Source organism: Dendropsophus ebraccatus, chromosome 14 (genome assembly GCF_027789765.1).
Source record: "Dendropsophus ebraccatus isolate aDenEbr1 chromosome 14, aDenEbr1.pat, whole genome shotgun sequence".
NCBI classification, from domain to species: Eukaryota; Metazoa; Chordata; class Amphibia; order Anura; family Hylidae; genus Dendropsophus; species Dendropsophus ebraccatus.
In genome coordinates this window covers 11,640,436-11,657,227 of record NC_091467.1, presented here as the reverse complement: position 1 = coordinate 11,657,227, position 16,792 = coordinate 11,640,436, and the positions used below count along the sequence as shown (strand labels likewise).

The following is a 16,792-nucleotide window of genomic DNA, read 5'->3' as shown; positions in this document are numbered from 1 at the left end:
CATCCTTAAAGGGGTACTCTGGCCAAAAAAAAAATTCTTTCAAATTAGCTGGTGTCAGAAAGTGTCAGAGATTTGTAATTTACTTCTATTACTTCCAGTACTTAGCTGCTGTATGTCCTGCTCTCTGCTGCCACCTCTGTCCATGTGAGGAACTGTCTAGGGCAGTAGCTAATTCCCATAGAAAAACCTTTCCTGTTCCCCGGAGTGGAGATAATACACCACTTCCTGCAGGACTTACAGCAGCTGATAAGTACTGGGAAACTTTTAAAAAGCTGGATTTTTTTTTTAATAGAAGTAAATTACAAATCTCTGGCACCTTCTAGAACCAGTTGATTTGAAAGATTTTTTTTAAACAGCAGGAGGGTCACAAATTCTCCATCCCTGCCATAGGGGGTGTAGAGGGCGAGGTTGCACCTAGACCCAGGAGCCCTAAAAAGTCCCCAAAAAAACAGGGATGAATAAAAGAATTGGACACTAAACATGCCAGATCCTTCTTTTCCTAACCATGAAATTTTGGACAGATTATGGAGTCCTCCAATCACATACTAATGCTGACTAGGCCCACTGAAATGAACCAATCCGCTCATCTTTGTTAGTATTGTATATGGAGGTGTTAAAGGGATCTGCAGGCGGCATGTTATAGAGAAGATTGATATATGGTTTTAGTTCCAGGATAACATGCTTTGATTCGTGTAACTCTCTGCTCATCCAGGGCTAAGTAGTCAAGTGGGCGGTCCTAATCACTGATTGACAGCTATCTTTGTGCATATAGGTTGAATAGGATTGCCCACTCGACTACTTAGCCCTGAGATTTACATGATTAAATGACAAGTTATCCTGAAGCTTTTCTTACAAAGCCAGATATCAATCTGCTCACTTCCTCCTGCTCTATACATGATAGTGCCTTCAGGCTGGATGTCATTTGTGGCAGGTTCCCTTTAATGCGGTACGCTGATTAAGTGGTGTCGGAAAGTTATATAAAGTTGTAAATTACTTTTATTTAAAAATCTCCAGTCTTCCAGTACTTATCAGCTGCTGTATGTCCTACAGGAAGTGGTGTGTTCTTTCCAGTCTGACACAGTGCTCTCTGCTGCCACCTCTGTCCATGTCAGGAACTGTCTAGAGCAGTAGCAAATCCCCATAGAAAACCTCTCCTGCTCTGGACAGTTCCTGACATGGACAGAGGTGGCAGCAGAGAGCACTGTGTCACACTGGTAGCAATACACCACTTCCTGTAGGACATACAGCAGCTGATAAGTACTTTTCACGTTTTATGTGCAGTTTACCCTTTCTTAGTACAAGGAAGGGGGACCTGCGGACCTCCAACTGTTGCAAAACTACAATTCCCATCATGCTTTGGCTGTCCAGGAATGATGGGAATTGTAGTTTTGTAACAGCTGGAGGGTTGCCAGTTTCTTAGAAGATGTGATGTCAGATGATGACAGGTCACGACCCTTTGTTCTGTCACCCCTGTTATACCTGCCTGCTTCCTCCTGGTTCTCCCCTGGTAGGGATCGCAGCAGCCGTCAGTAAATCCACAGTGTGGAGCTCCCCGCCATAAATCACGGCTTCACCCTGTATTTCTAATCATTTCTCTCCGCCTGACAAGTGTTTATAGAGAAGTGAGGGCTGGATCGCCTTGTTTTGGCACATTATACATTCTTCACTTTTTATTGCGACTATCATATAAACTATCAAATAAAGCTGCACTCCTTATATAGTAAGTGTCACTGCCTTTGTTCTTTTATTATTTTGGTGGGCTACATTTGGAAGTAATACCCACACACTGCTTAAAGGGGTACTCCAGCAAAAAAAAAAAAATCTTTAAAATAAACTGGTGCCAGAGATTTGTTATTTACTTCTATTAAAAAATCTCCAGTCTTCCAGTACTTATCAGCTGCTGTATGTCCTGCAGGAAGTGGTGTATTCTTTCCAATCTGACACAGTGCTCTCTGCTGCCACCTCTGTGACATGGACAGAGGTGGCAGCAGAGAGCACTGTGTCCAACTGGAAAGAATACACCACTTCCTGCAGGACATACATCAGTTGATAAGTACTGGAAGACTAAAGATTTTTAAATAGAAGTAAATTACAAATATATAGCTTTCTCACACCAGGTAATTTGAACAACAAAAAAAAAATATTGGAGTACCCCTTTAAAGCATGCTGAAAAACTCACATTTCTTTCAGGAGGCGTACAGTATGTCACAACATTTTATTAGAAACCACATCCCCGGATAGCGACTTTGTGGGGGATTCATTATTATGTGTGCAAACCTTTTCTATCGGTACGGCTCACACCAAGGGGATGTGAAGTGGGCGGGGCTGTATACAAAGTGGGCGTGGCCTCTGCATCCACACTCTATTGGCCCCCCATTTCTTGAACAGAGCCCTATGAATAAGTATAAAGTATAACATACATGCTGACGTGCGTGAGTGCTGGATCTTATACAATATATTGCGAGTTCTATTTCTATATAATGCAGTTTGCACGGAACCTAGGAGTATGCGCTGGCTTTATACCTCATGTGCCCCTTGAAGACATAGAGAGCGTCTCCCTCCCCTTGAATCCCCATTTTTCAGTACTTTCAGTATATACCTCTAATACTTACAAAGCTAAAGATGGAAAAATCATGGTCTGTCAGCTACTGCGCATCCACAGATGTAGGTGTTAGAGTTTTCCATCTCATAGAATGTGAATTTTGAAATCAAAGATATCGGTATAATTACGGTGAGTAAAGGTCACCATTACTGATAGGGAGATGGTCGCTTTGCTTTAGAATTACCATATAAGGATCAATATTGTTCTTAAAGGGGTACTCCAGATGGGAAAAAACATTGCTTTTAAATCAGCTGATGTCAGATCTGTAAATTACTTCTGTTAAAAAAAAATTAAAAAAAATCAAGTACTAGAAGACTGGAGATTTTTAATTAGAAGTAATTTACAAATCTATATAAATTTCTAAAACAATTTCATTAAAAAAACAAACACATCTCCAGAGTACCCTTTTAAATTAAAACTGGATCTGCTATTAGGCTCCTATCTATCTATCTATCTATCTATCTATCTTCTATCTATCTATCTATCTATCTATCTATCTATCTATCTATCTATCTATCTATCTCCTATCTATCTCCTATCTATCTATCTCCTATCTATCTCCTATCTATCTATCTCCTATCTATCTATCTCCTATCTATCTATCTTCTATCTATCTATCTATCTATCTCCTATCTATCTCCTATCTATCTATCTCCTATCTATCTATCTATCTCCTATCTATCTATCTATCTCCTATCTATCTATCTATCTATCTATCTATCTATCTATCTATCTATCTATCTCCTATCTATCTATCTATCTATCTATCTATCTCCTATCTATCTATCTATCTATCTCCTATCTATCTATCTATCTATCTATCTATCTATCTATCTCCTATCTATCTATCTATCTATCTATCTATCTATCTATCTCCTATCTATCTATCTAATCTCCTATCTATCTATCTATCTATCTATCTAATCTCCTATCTATCTATCTATCTATCTATCTAATCTCCTATCAGGGCCGTTTCTAAAGGCGGGCGGGCCGGGCGACCGCACGGGGCGCCGACAGCTAGTGGGCGCTGGTGGCACCCCAGGCCGCCCGCCCACCCGCTCCATCACTTGCCCCTGCGCCCCTTTGCCCCATCACCTGGCCGGCAATACTGGCGCCCGAACGCAGCTCCGCCCCCTCCCCGGACTGCACCGACCCAGCCGAGCACTCTGCATGCGGCAGGCCGCGGCAGACATCTTCTCCCTCGAGCATGCGCTGCTCGGCTGGGTCGGCGGGGCCTGGGAAGGGGGCGGAGCTGTGTTCGGGCGCTAGTATTGGCAGCCAGGTGATGGAGAAACAAGATGTGTGCGGCGGCGGCCTGCTTCTTGCAGGCTGGAGAGAAGAGGAGAGAGGGACCCGCCGCATGCCAGAATAAGGTGAGTATTATGTGTTTTTTTTTGTTGTGTGTGTGTGTGTTAAGCAATACAGGGGGAAATATTACTATGGGAGGGGAGCAGAACATGGGGGGAATATTACTATGGGGGGGAGCAGAACATGGGGGGAATATTACTATGGGGGGGAGCAGAACATGGGGGGAATATTACTATGGGGGGAGCAGAACATGGGGGGAATATTACTATGGGGGGGAGCAGAACATGGGGGGAATATTACTATGGGGGGAGCAGAACATGGGGGGAATATTACTATGGGGGGGAGCAGAACATGGGGGGAATATTACTATGGGGGAGCAGAGCATGGGGAGGAAAATTACTATGGGGGAGCAGAGCATGGGGGAATATTACTATGGGGGAACAGAGCATGGGGGGAATATTACTATGGGGGGAGCAGAGCATTGGGGAATATTACTATGGGGGGAGCAGAGCATGGGGGGAATATTACTATGGGGGTGGGGCAGAGCATGGTAGTATTATTACTATGGGGGGAGCAGAGCAGGAGAAGGGAATATTACTATGGGGGAACAGAGCATGGGGGGAATATTACTATGGGGGGAGCAGAGCATGGGGAGGAAAATTACTATGGGGGAGCAGAGCATGGGGGAATATTACTATGGGGGGAACAGAGCATGGGGGGAATATTACTATGGGGGGAGCAGAGCATGGAGGGAATATTACTATGGGGGGAGCAGAGCATGGGGGGAATATTACTATGGGGGTGGAGCAGAGCATGGTGGTATTAAAACTATGGGGGGGAGCTGGGGGGACTATTTCTATGGGGGGAGCAGAGCATGGGGGGAATATTACTATGGGGGGAGCAGAGCAGGAGAAGGGAATATTACTATGGGGGAGCAGAGCATGGGGGGAATATTACAATGGGGGAGCAGAGCACAGGGGAAGGAATATTACTATGGGGGGAGCAGAGCATGGGGGGAATAATACTATGGGGGGGAGCAGAGCATGAAGGGAATATTACTAAGGGGGTAGAGCAGAGCATGGGGGAAATATTACTATGGGGGGAGCACAGGGGGGAATATTACTATGGGGGGAGCACGGGGGGAATATTACTATGGGGGAGCACAGGGGGAATATTACTATGAGGGGGAGCACAGGGGGGGAATATTATATATCTATCTATCTATCTCCTATCTATCTATCTATCTATCTATTATCTATCTATCTATCTATCTCCTATCTATCTATCTATCTCCTATCTATCTATCTATCTATCTATCTATCTATCTATCTATCTATCTTCTATCTATCTCCTATCTATCTATCTATCTATCTATCTATCTATTTATCTCCTATCTATCTATCTATCTATCTATCTATCTATCTATCTATCTATCTTTCTATCTATCTATCTATCTATCTATCTATCTATCTATCTATCTATCTATCTATCTATCTATCTATCTATCTATCTATCTCCTATCTATCTATCTTCTATCTATCTATCTCCTATCTATCTATCTATCTATCTATCTATCTATCTATCTATCTATCTCCTATCTATCTATCTATCTATCTATCTATCTATCTATCTATCTCCTATCTATCTATCTATCTATCTATCTATCTATCTATCTATCTATCTCCTATATATCTATCTATCTATCTATCTATCTATCTCCTATCTATCTATCTTCTATCTATCTATCTCCTATCTATCTATCTATCTATCTATCTATCTATCTATCTATCTATCTATCTTTCCATATGCAAATTACACCTAGCAATGATCTGGTATCTGATTGGCTGTCTGCTTTCTTTATGACATCACAGAGTGACATCACCACACATGATGACATACATGAATGATAAGGCGCCGCTGATCTCGGAATTCTTCAGAGTTGGAGTAGGAGTTGTAGTGTAAGTATCTCCCCCTCCCCTCCCCCACCCTATGCTCCGTCCTCTGCGCCCCCTAAGCCTGGTGTCCCCCAAATCTCACACCATAGAGAACTCACATAGGTGAGTGATCCGCTAGATCCATAGAAACCCCAAGAAGCCGCACTAATAACATTTCTTCTCTCCTCCTCAGGTTCTCGTGTCTTGTACAGCGATCACTATGTTTGCTATGAAGGTAAGGGCCTGTTCACACTGTCCCAGTCTCTATGTATCTCCCCCTATATGTGTCAGCCTGTAGGGGGCGCTGCACCCATCACAGCCGCAGTTACTTCCTCCAATCTCCACAATTCTTCCTATTTCTGACCATGAAGAGAATTGATGGATTAGAGATTGGGGAGATTTATCCTGCCGTCCTATAGGAAGATGCTTCTCACTGCCCCTAGCAACCAGAGCTCCCATAGCAACCAATCACAGCCCAGCTTTCATTTTACCAGAGCAATGTGAGAAATGAAAGCTGAGCTGTGATTGGCTGCTGCGGGCAACAAGGAGAATCTTACTGTAAGATAGAGCCATAAATCTCCAGCAAGGTACCTGCTGTGTGTTTCTGGTGCTGCCCCCTGCTGGTCTCCCTCTGTTACTGCTGTGTGTTTCTGGTGCTGCCCCCTGCTGGTCTCCCTCTGTTACTGCTGTGTGTTTCTGGTGCTGCCCCCTGCTGGTCTCCCTCTGTTACTGCTTCGTGTTTCTGGTGCTGCCCCCTGCTGGTCTCCCTATGTTACTGCTGTGTGTTTCTGGTGCTGCCCCCTGCTGGTCTCCCTATGTTACTGCTGTGTTTCTGGTGCTGCCCCCTGCTGGTCTCCCTCTGTTACTGCTGTGCTGCAAGCTGTTTGTAAAATTATATATATATATATATATATATATATATATATATATATTCACGAGTAACAGCTGAAATCTTCTAATGATACTAACTTGCTTTACCCTGTTTTATCATTACAGAAATGGTCTACAGTGCGCGACTTGCGCGGTAAGTATCACCATCCCCCCCCTCCCCATCCTACACCGCCCCATCCACCATCCTTCCCCCCCCCCCGCCATCTCCCTACCCCCCTATCTTCCTCCATCCCCCCCCCCCCCACCATCTATCCCCCCCACCATCCTCCTGCCAGTCTCTCCATGATCCTCCCCACCAGCCTCTCTGACATCCTCCCCACCCTCCCGCCATCCTCTCTGAGCTCCCGCCTCGCTCCCCATTTGTCCGCCATATAAAAAATAGGATTGTACAACCAACATGGGGGAGGGATTGGGTGTTTTACTTATATTGAACATCTCAGTAAATCTCATCTCTGTTTTTTTTTTACAGCTGAGGATCCGGAACCAGAACCCTGGGAGGAGGACCCTGATGAGCTGTGAGTATCTGCCCTGCCTCATGGGGCCGGGGCTTCTATCATTGTGATAGGTGTCCATGCTCTGGTAAAGTAAACAGCCATGCACTGTGCGTTGCTGGTTACTCTGTGTCCATGGAAGTAAATGATGAAAATGTGCATGGCCGCTTAATTTCATATCCCCTATGGCCACTTATCTCCTTATACCCCATGGCCACTTTCTGAAATAAATATGGGAAGTTCTGTGTATCACTTGTTGTGGAAGACTTATTAATATGTTTCTTATTCTGGTTTCTCCTGCAGATGGCTCTTGGTGCTTCCTCCATACCCTGAGGTTGTCAGGTATGGTGGAGTCTTCCTTGTAGAAGGAAAAAATATTACAAACATCTGAATATTTTCTATAGATAACCCTATATAGCTGCTATAGGAGATTACTAATCATCATTCTTTTTCCCTCTATAACAGGATTGACAATTTCAAAATAGATCAGGATGAAGGACCTGATGAGGCGTGAGTATCACCCCCCTTTCACCCCTCACTCCCACCCCCATGGCCACTTATATCTCATGGCCACTTATCTCCTGGGTATTGTGGGTAGTTCTTTGTATCACTAGTTGTGGAAGACTTGCCAATGTGTTTCTTCTTCTGGCTTCTCTTGCAGATGGCTCTCCTTGGTCCGTTCGGCCCCTCCTGCTTTTAGGTATGGTGGAGTCTTTCTTGTAGAAGGGAAAATAATCTAAACATCTGAATATTTTCTGTAGATTCCATTTATGTTATGTTATCCTAACCTGTTCTGTTTTTTCCCAGTGGGGACTTTAAAAAAAAGCCCTGGCGTCCCACACTGGAGCCTATCAGGTAAGACCCTGTACTTTTCTATCATTCATCACACTGTTTGATCATCTTACATTGGTGCTAGAGACTGGGATAATGTCTCCAAGTCTTTAAATAGTTACATATAACATGATATATGTTTTATGTACAATAGGGAGGAGACCGAAAAAGACTTTGAGAGGGAGATGAAGAAGGAGAGGCGTGAGCAGAGGAAGTCAAGACGAGCTCTGAAGAGGGCGAGGAGGCTGGCTATGTAAGTAGAGAGATGCAATACACTAACATACAGACACATTATAGATCACACCACCGTATAGACACCTTACTGCCCCAATAGAAGACGCTGATATAAAACCTGTCTGCACACACTATATATCTGCACACACAGGCGCCATCTAGTGGTGCCAATCATGGGGCATATCCTGCTGCACAAAGAGTCGGTCAGTGCGCTCCTCCCCGGGGGTCTCTAAAGTTTCTTCATGTCAGCTTTCTTTTTGTTATTTCTTAGGATAAGATCATTCTTCTGCTGCTGCGATCCGGTCACCGTCGTCTAAACCGTGAGTATACAAGGTCCTTCTGTAGTCATTCCACACAATGCCGCCCTTACCTACTGCTTAGAAATGTCAAAGATAGTAATAGATTTTGCCACCTACACAAGAGATGTGATCAGCCGCTGAGTGGCCGTTTTCCCGCTCCTCGGCTGATCGCTGAAACCTTTACGCCTGCTGATTATTGGCCATATGTTTTTAGCAACACTCCTTGCCAATAATCGGCTCGTGTAAAAGGGGCCTAATCCCAGAACATTGTCCTACACTTACACAGTTAAAGTTCACACAACATATTTTTTCACTTAATAATGGCTGTTGTTGCAGATTGCAACACCGGCTGTTATTAAATGAAAAAATACATTGCATTGATTTCAATGGAATCCCGGCCAGAATGTATGCACTGTGTATACACTCCGGCCGGGATTCCTTGCGGCCACACAAAAAACTGACGTCAATTTTGTGCGCCCACTATTCATTGAATATCATACGCAAAAAAACTGACAGTGCGGACAATGTAAAGTCCAGCTCCGGACACACTTTACATTGTCTGCAATGGTGAATTGGAACGCGGGCACACCTCAATGTGCCCGCATTCCAATTCAGAAGAAAGTAAGTTCATCCGGCCGGTACTGCAGTACCGAGTAGAATGAACTTCACTGACAGCGGCCATTCTGTGAATTAGTAGTGCGGTGGAGACCGTATGGAGTGCACAGAAATGGACGCTCTATAGTTATGGCTGGTTGCCTCCACATATCGGACATTACTGTGAGGTTAGAATTTGTGCAATTTTTTTACAGCTTATTCAGTTCTAGTCCTAGAATATTTTGTAGGAAATAATTCATTTCTTCATCTCTATTAAGAGCCATGAGATGTGAGCTGTAATAGAAGTATAAAGTATCCTTCACCTCTTTGCTTCATTGTTTGGTGTCTCTCTGCTCCATACAGGTTTATAGGAACATCTTCAACATCTGGCATCACCATCTAGAATTACCATCTGGCATCACCATCTAGAATTACCATCTAGCATCACCATCTGGAATTACCATCTAGCATCACCATCTGGCATTTTTAACAACTGGCATCACCATCTACCATCTGGCATTACCATCTATAACATCTGGCATTACCATCTATAACATCTGGCATTACCATCTATAACATCTGGCATTACCATCTATAACATCTGGCATTACCATCTTTACCATCTGCCTCCTCTCCGCATCTGGAATTACCATCTGCCTCCTTTCCGCATCTGGCATTACCATATGCCTCCTCTCCGCATCTGCACTGCTTATACTGTGCTGAATATACATCGGCTGGCAAGGACACAGCACCGGCCCACGAATGATGACCGACAGACCGGGTACATACACATGTACTTCATTCGCTCTGGAATTCAGGCTGTGGTTAAAAATTATTTAACCAGAATTCCCCTGTAACAATTGGTTATTAATAAATCTTTTTGTGTTACTTGCATTGTCGCTGCTCATATTAAAATTAGGATCATCTAAATCAGGGAAGGGACAGGGTGGTCTTTCCCATTGGGCAGGAGCGTAGGCGGCTGCCCGGGGGACCATCACTCTTAGGGCCGTATTAGACGGCTCGATGTTTAGGAGCAATATCGGTGCTATTATGGAGCGGGAGGAGTGGGGGGGAGGACGTGAGCAGCAGCTAAAGATCGTCCGGGTGGTGCATGAAAAACAGCAGCGGTCTGGTGCTGCTGCTCCTATTACACGGAGCAATGGCCGGCAGACTGTTGCTATCGTTATCGAGGCTTTGGTTCATGCAGAAAGATAATGATCAGCTGACATTGTGCATATTTGCTGATCGTTGCCTTTCTGCATGAGCTATTACACCAAACGATTATTGGCCAGAACAACTGGTTATTGGCCAAGTAGGGCTGATAATCACTTCACGTAATAGTACCCATAGGGGGCCCCTCTGCGCTCTGAACTGACTGTAAAATACTGACTGACAGACAAAGCAGGGATGAGCAATTCGCTCCTTTGTCTGTCAATGTCATTCTCTCTTGCACGAATGGGGCCAAGGCCCGCACCGCACGGACATCATCAATGAACCTCTCCCCAAAAATAATGTGGCTAATGAAAAAAAGTAAATCCTTACAAAAAACGTGCTCAGCCTCCCACCACCCTATAAACATATTAGCATAACTAGGTGCACATATGCTCCCCATTGCCGTGCCTTTCATTTGATGATAAAAAACGGTGATAAAATAAGAAAAATTGTGCATGAGTATGTATTCAAGTAAAGAAATTGTGAACCGATTGTGTTCGTGTAGGTGACTGCTCCTTGTATTAAGAAAATAGGAAATAGCCTCCAAACCTAGATCGTGTCTAATATTGGTTTATAAAGACTCGACCTCCAGGCTTGCTAGATGTGTAGTATGTGTCACCGTGATATGAGAAGGTTTTCTAACTGTGTCCTTAGTAGAAATGAAAGTAGTGAAGAAACAAACGGGTTCAAAATTGTGTCCACATAAGTGCTCGCTCCCCATGTCACACAATCATTACCAGAAACGATAGGACGACCTTTAAGGGGGGGAGTGACTTGTGCACTTTTGGAAGTGCATAAATAGGGGCTGTAGTCGGAGTGGGGTTCCAAATGTGCTGATATTTATCATTAGTTATTAGTTTACAGGTCTTTGCATCATCCAGTAAGGGTTTAATTCACTTAAATAAATAATAGTTGGATCCCTATCCAAAATCTGATATGTGGTTCTATCATCCAACAGAGATGTCACCATTTCAACATATTGTTCCCTGTCCAGCAAAACAATGTTACCACCTTTACCTTTTACAACCAATTCTTGATTGCTTTGTAGTTGTTCCAAAGCTATTTGTTCTGAATAGGATAAGTTAGACTATATCTTTTCTTTTTTAGTCCTATAGGCATTGATATCAGCGGTAACAAGAGAAACAAATGCATCAATATGGGAGTATTGGGTGATACTAGGTGTGAACGTGGATTTTGGACAAAGCCCTGTATCTGGTACAACTGCGCCTTGTTCATTTTCCATAGGCAGCTCCTCTAAAGTTCTAACTACATGCTCCTTTCTATGGCTAATGATGTCAGTGCTCCTCTCTCTTATCGTATTCCAGTTGTGCAGGGCTAACTTCTGAGTGAAAAAGTTTATGTCCTTCACAAATCCAAAGTTGTCGCATCTTGGCATGAGGGTAAAGGAAAACGCTCCTCTGAGTAGGTATTCCCGCTCTAGAGTTAAAGACGACAGGTTAAAGAAGCGGAGAGTATCACCATTATCAGCACCGCCATACCCATCTGATGTCTCTGCTAGGCTTGTCTCACCAGGTGGGCATGTGCCGCCCTTCGTTTCTTAAAGACACCAAGGTCACAGTTAGGGTACTATTACATGGAACGATAATCGACCGAATCGGCTGATTATGGCTCCGTGTAATAAAGGCAACGATCAGCCGATGATCGTTGTCATCAGCTGATCGTTAATATAGGTTAGAACCTATAATTGTCAGGCGCCGACCGCACACCGATGCATGTAATAGCGGTGCGCGGCCGTCGACTGACGATATACCTTACCTATCCACACTCCAGGGCTGCTGCTGCGGTCCGCTTCTCCCCGGGTCCCGCGCTCCAGCTTCAGAGCTTCCTCTCTGAGCTGAGAGGCCGCTCAGCCAATAACAGCCCGGGAACGCCGCGGCCTGTGATTGGCTGAGCGGCCTGTCAGCTGACAGGCCGCTCTGAAGCTAGAGCGTGCAGGACCCAGGAAGAAGCGGGCCGCAGCAGCAGCCCTGGAGCCTGGAAAGGTAAAGTATACAGTTTAAGCAAGGGCTACAAGGGCATCAGTAACAATGTCCTTGCAGCCCTTGTTAAACGATTATCGGGCCGTTTACAGATCGGCGCTTGTTTCCAGTTGTTATCGGGCCCCTATGGGCCTGTCTAATAGTACCCTTAGAAAACTTTCTGATATCACAGTGACACAAACTACACATCTAGCAAGCCTGGAGGTCGAGTCTTTATATACCAATATTAGACACGATCTAGGTTTGGAGGCTATTTTCTATTTTCTTAATACAAGGAGCTGTCACCTACACAAACACAATCGGTTCACAATTTCTTTACTTAAATACATACTCAGGCACAATTCTTTCTTATTTGATCGCCGTATTTATCATCAAATCAAAGGGAGCGCATGTGCACCTAGTTATGGTAATTTGGTTTTAGGGGGGTGGGAGGCTGAGCACGTTTTTTTGTAAGGATTTGCTTTTTCTCACTAGCCACATTATTTTTTTGGGGGAGGTTCATTAATGAAGTTTTAATTTTGTGGGATGAGGATAAGGACACTTTCTGTAGTTTTGTTGAGGTTCTGAACAACAACACATTAGGCATGCTGTCCACCTATGAATTTCAAGACCGACAGATCAACTTCCTTGATCTGACCATTTCCATTGATGACGCCTAAATATACAAACTAATATTTACCGTAAAAAAAACATCTACGAACAGTTTGCTACATTGGTCCAGCTGGCATCCAGAACCACTGAGAAGGGGGATCCCAGTGTGAGAATCTATCACAAAGATTTAGGGAGAGGGGTTACCCCTGTAAACCTATAAAAAAAAGCGTATCAAACAATACAGACAGAACAACTCTCTTGGAAACAACACCTATTCCCGTATAAAATACTGAACCGAAAAAAGTGCGATGCATAGGTATGTGGTGTCCCACTAGGGGTGTTACTGTTGTTCACAGCCTTCGCAAAAGTCTGTTCTTTTTGTGGTCTTATTGCAGCCAAAGTAGTATTTAGAAATGACCACTAGATGTCGCTGTGTTATGTATTGAAGTGTGGAAGCTGTACAGCTGAAGTGTTTCAAAGGGATATTGTATTTATGTGTACCAGATTCTGTGAACCAGTAGGATCTTAACTTTCTTCTGTACTATCACCTCTTCCCTTTCTGCTCATCTTTTGCACTCTTTCCACCCAACCACAGCGCACCTTACACGCCTGATAGGAAGTTAGTCCCTTGGATGAAGGAGGACTCTTAGTTGAGCTTCTGAAGAGAAAGGACGCAGCCCGGATAGCTCTTCACAGTTGTTCTACCTGGGCCCTGGCCCTCTGCCAGGTCTCCTCTATAGAAGAGGAGTTAGTCTTAGTCAGTGCCCCGCATGTGTAGGACGCAGGACAGTGCTCTTTTACAAACTTCTTTCTTCAAGTGCCTATACCCTGCATAATGCAGTGTTAAACCTCTTAGGAGAGGACTAGCCAACAGATCCTCTCAACCCACGCCGAGGACTAGGAGTAACCACAGTGCAGGATAGTATCCACTAAAAAAAAGCCAAGGAGCTAGGAACTGATCCGGGTGGAGTAAAGTTACTGGAAAGTCTATTAACTCCATCTCGCAGCGCAAGTGTCAGCCAGGGAACCCTCAGTACTCTGCTGATCCCAGGTAGCAAGGTCTGGGGCCTGTGTCACCCATTAGTACGGTTCAGCCAACGCTAGTGGGCATAAGGTGGTGTGAAGACTATAGAAAGGTCAATACACGGGCACAGGTTGTCTTCTTCTTCTTCTACAAGTATTCTTCTATGCACTCCAACATCCCTGCCGAGCACATTACTACTTGGGTTGAGACTCTCACGGCACCCTCCTCTCTACTACGCTACCTCAGTACAACCTTGTCAACTCTACTACATCCTACCCAGCACTTATCAAGCAGATCTGGTGGTTTTATGTCTCAGTATTTATTGGAACTTTGTCAAGTGTTTATCCGAGCTCATCTGTATTACCTGTTGCACATTTGCTAATAGTAAAGCAAGACAACCTTATCCACAGAGTCTGTGATTATTCAGTACCACCTACACAGCATATACACCGCAACCTTGGGACATTTCCCCTTTCTGTGGGTGACGGGTCCTACACCGCTCTGGCCACCTGTGACTCTATCATTCCTTACTGTGATCCGGCTGTAATTCCATGGAATTACACCACTATAAGGAGTCCATGGGATTAATCCACAATAAGGAGTCCATGGGATTACTCCACTATAAGGACTCCATGGAAATACTCAACTATAAGGAAGCCATGGAATTACTCCACTATAAGGACTCCATGGAAATACTCAACTATAAGGAGTCCATGGAATCACTCCACTATAAGGACTCCATGGAAATACTCAACTATAAGGAGGCCATGGGATTACTCCACTATAAGGACTCCATGGAAATACTCCACTATAAGGAGTCCATGGGATTACTCCACTATAAGGAGTCCGAGGAATTACTCCACTATAAGGAGTCCATGGAATTACTCCACTATAAGGACTCAATGGGATTACTCCACTATAAGGCGTCCATGGAATTACTCCACTATAAGGAGTCCATGGAATTACTCCACTATAAGGAGTCCATGGAATTACTCCACTATAAGGAGTCCATAAGATTACATCACTATAAGGAGTCCATGGAATTACTCCACTATAAGGAGTCCATAAGATTACATCACTATAAGGAAAAACTTGTTTTCTATTAAAAGCACATTAAAAGTTAAATATATGTGTCTATACAATGTATTACCGTATCTGTGCGGTTCTGCCACACTGGAAGCTTATAGAAATCCAGGAAGTGAAAAAAAATGGCCTCTGTGCAAATCCACATTGTCTCCTGCTCCTTCTGCTCTCCCCCCTTAGGAGACAAATCTTCCATGTCTCTGTCTTACATTGTGTGTGTTTGCTGAGCACAGGCTGATGATGCAGACAGGGGGCAGGGTGTGATGTCACAGGAGGCGGGGCTGGATCCCCCAATCCCCTGAGTGATTCACCATCACTGATGCAGAAGTGTGCAGTAAAATTAGGGCTGTGTTCACACATGTTGGAGTGTCATTGCAGTACTGCAGCGTATTCACAAAAATGATGCAGTAACACAAGTAAATGATGCTAAACGGCAGAGAGGATCATAGCCTTATTGTGGGGTTCAGCTTCAAAGATAACAGATGCTTGATCATAATATGTGCGTGGAAATGAAAAGAAAAAAAAATCAAAAAGTTCTGTGTGCTGTGTGGTGTTACAGGTACAGAATACAGCGTGCTGTGTGGTGTTACAGGTAGAGAATACAGCGTGCTGTGTGGTGTTACAGGTAGAGAATACAGCGTGCTGTGTGGTGTTACAGGTAGAGAATACAGTGTGCTGTGTGGTGTTACAGGTACAGAATACAGCGTGCTGTGTGGTGTTACAGGTAGAGAATACAGCGTGCTGTGTGGTGTTACAGGGAGAGAATACAGCGTGCTGTGTGGTGTTACAGGTGGAGAATACAGCGTGCTGTGTGGTGTTACAGGTAGAGAATACAGCGTGCTGTGTGGTGTTACAGGTAGAGAATACAGCGTGCTGTGTGGTGTTACAGGTAGAGAATACAGTGTGCTGTGTGGTGTTACAGGTAGAGAATACAGCGCGCTGTGTGGTGTTACAGGTAGAGAATACAGCGTGCTGTGTGGTGTTACAAGTAGAGAATACAACGTGCTGTGTGGTGTTACAGGTAGAGAATACAGTGTGCTGTGTGGTGTTACAGGTAGAGAATACAGGGTGCTGTGTGGTGTTACAGGTAGAGAATACAGTGTGCTGTGTGGTGTTACAGGTAGAGAATACAGCGTGCTGTGTGGTGTTACAGGTAGAGAATACAGCGTGCTGTGTGGTGTTACAGGTAGAGAATACAGTGCTGTGTGGTGTTACAGATAGAGAATACAGCGTGCTGTGCGGTGTTACAGGTAGAGAATACAGTGTGCTGTGTGGTGTTACAGGTAGAGAATACAGCGTGCTGTGTGGTGTTACAGGTAGAGAATACAGTGTGCTGTGTGGTGTTACAGGTAGAGAATACAGCGTGCTGTGTGGTGTTACAGGTAGAGAATACAGCGCGCTGTGTGGTGTTACAGGTAGAGAATACAGTGCTGTGTGGTGTTACAGATAGAGAATACAGCGTGCTGTGCGGTGTTACAGGTAGAGAATACAGTGTGCTGTGTGGTGTTACAGGTAGAGAATACAGTGTGCTGTGTGGTGTTACAGATAGAGAATACAGCGTGCTGTGTGGTGTTACAGGTAGAGAATACAGTAGAGAATACAGGGTGCTGTGTGGTGTTACAGGTAGAGAATACAGTGTGCTGTCTGGTGTTACAGGTAGAGAATACAGTGTGCTGTGTGGTGTTACAGATAGAGAAT

General features: G+C 44.3%; 3 long non-coding RNA genes across 5 annotated transcripts in view; 2 read left to right on the top strand and 1 right to left on the bottom strand.

Moving 5' to 3' along the window:
• Nucleotides 1–6,291, bottom strand: part of LOC138772246 (uncharacterized) — a 104,372-nt gene extending 98,081 nt beyond the window's left edge. For all 3 annotated transcript variants that reach the window (XR_011359729.1, XR_011359728.1, XR_011359730.1), the window contains exon 1: nt 5,964–6,291. This is a non-coding gene — a long non-coding RNA (uncharacterized lncRNA). The remainder of the gene's footprint in view (nt 1–5,963) is intronic.
• LOC138772248 (uncharacterized) lies at nt 5,686–7,253 on the top strand. Its single transcript, XR_011359732.1, has 4 exons — nt 5,686–5,868; nt 6,038–6,079; nt 6,841–6,868; nt 7,205–7,253. It is a non-coding gene; the product is annotated as an uncharacterized lncRNA (long non-coding RNA).
• Nucleotides 7,254–8,029: 776 nt separating this feature from the next.
• The window catches only part of LOC138772247 (uncharacterized), a 334,081-nt gene continuing 325,318 nt past the window's right edge, over nt 8,030–16,792 (top strand). Inside the window, exons 1-2 of the long non-coding RNA XR_011359731.1 lie at nt 8,030–8,081; nt 8,212–8,310. This is a non-coding gene — a long non-coding RNA (uncharacterized lncRNA). The remainder of the gene's footprint in view (nt 8,082–8,211; nt 8,311–16,792) is intronic.